This window comes from Chinchilla lanigera, unplaced genomic scaffold, assembly GCF_000276665.1.
Source record: "Chinchilla lanigera isolate Chin_1 unplaced genomic scaffold, ChiLan1.0 scaffold00070, whole genome shotgun sequence".
NCBI classification, from domain to species: Eukaryota; Metazoa; Chordata; class Mammalia; order Rodentia; family Chinchillidae; genus Chinchilla; species Chinchilla lanigera.
This window is the reverse complement of record NW_004955471.1, coordinates 2,358,703-2,360,250: the sequence shown is the minus strand read 5'-3', so window position 1 is coordinate 2,360,250 and position 1,548 is coordinate 2,358,703. Positions and strand designations below refer to the sequence as shown.

At 50.9% G+C, this 1,548-nt stretch overlaps 1 protein-coding gene across 2 annotated transcripts in view; it reads right to left on the bottom strand.

Moving 5' to 3' along the window:
* Nucleotides 1-189, bottom strand: part of Tbc1d9 (TBC1 domain family, member 9 (with GRAM domain)) — a gene marked incomplete in the record, with an annotated part of 109,879 nt that extends 109,690 nt beyond the window's left edge. For both annotated transcript variants that reach the window (XM_005400866.2, XM_005400867.2), the window contains 1 exon segment: nt 1-189.
* Nucleotides 190-1,548: the final 1,359 nt, after the last annotated feature.

Genomic DNA, 1,548 nt, shown 5'->3' with positions numbered 1-1,548 from the left:
TTCGGGGTTCCGAGTGGGGCGCGCCGGACCCCACGCCCATCCCAGCGCGGAGGACGCTGCCGCCCGCGCGAGCGTGTCTGCGCGCCGGGCGCGTCTCAGGCTGACGCCGCGTGGGACAGCGCCACCCCTCTTCCCGGGAGCCGCATCTCCAGGTTCCAGACCTGGAGGTGGGGAGTCGGAAGGGGACGCAGCCAATGGTGGCCGATGTTTTTGTTTCCTGCATCCCTAGGGCGAGTCATGCGCTAAACTTGTCACCGCCCATGGCCCCTCCCGCTCCGTTCCATTGTAATTAAAGTGGCCGGGCTGAGTGCATTACATCACTTCTTGCCTTGACCCGAAGGGCACGAGCTAGAGCGAAGTTGGAAGCAGCCCAGAAGCTTAGACCGACTAATTCACACCACAGCTGTTCCCAGGTCGGGCTTTGGAGCTTTGAGGATGGGGAAAGGCAGAATTCAGAGATTTATCCGCAGTTAATAGGTGGATTCATTTTCTTTTTTTTTAAAGAAAGTGAAATCATAGGTACACAAAACAGGCGGTTTAATCCCCAGCCGGTTTCGCTTTCCCGACTGCAAGGAGTCCCTGTGATCATAGACTATCCAGCTGCATATCTGATGACCTTTGGTTAGCTCACCGTGGAGATCCGAGAGGAACTTAAAAGAGGCTGTCTTTCCCAGACGCCAGGAGTTCACCAGACAGCTTTGTCCGGAAACCTTGAACAATCGAGGAGCTTCCCTCTTTCCAAAGGAACAAAGCCTTCACGAGACATTCTCAGGTCTTGCTATAGTTGAAATGTGTCCCTAGGAAATTCAAGTTTTAAGAGGTGGGACCTTCAAAAAGTGATTAGGTCATGAGGGCTCCACCCTCCTGAAACGGATTAAGGACCAAATAAAAGAGGCTTCTCCCAGCAGCCCCGGGCTAGTTTGCCCTCCCTATGTCCTGTGAGGATGCAAAAGCAGACCCTCCGCAGATGTGGGCACCGTGATGGTGGACTGAGCCTTGAGACCCTGCAGAATGCATTTCCGTTCTTTAACTCAGCGTCGGGCATTTTATTATAGCACACAAATGGACTAAGACGTGCGTGGACTTCACGGCTGTGCTCCTGTAGCGGTGACTTGTGCTGCAGAATTAGTTCAGGGCAGCATCCACCCTGATGAGGCCGGCCCTGCACCTGCTGGGTCCCTTGCCCTGCCCCAGCACCACAGCTAGGTGTGGGAGGGCCCTTCGCATTGCTACACGGACTGATCTTCCTGCTCCTTAGGAAACTGGAATAAACTTCTAGGCATTTGCAGAAGAGTCACGTTTAACACGATTTAACACAGACTCAAAAATGTCGCTTGGCACCCCCCGTCACTGCAGTGACTTCAGGAAATAAAATCCGCAAGTAGAAACAATAATAATAGACATTACTAATCATACATTGTAAAAATTGTGCTAACGTATGTATATCACTTTTAATATTTTTAAGTGCTTTCATAAATTTCTCACTTTAGGTAACTGGCGTTAAAAAAAAAAACCTACCATTACTTGACGTTTCTTTATACGGATCAA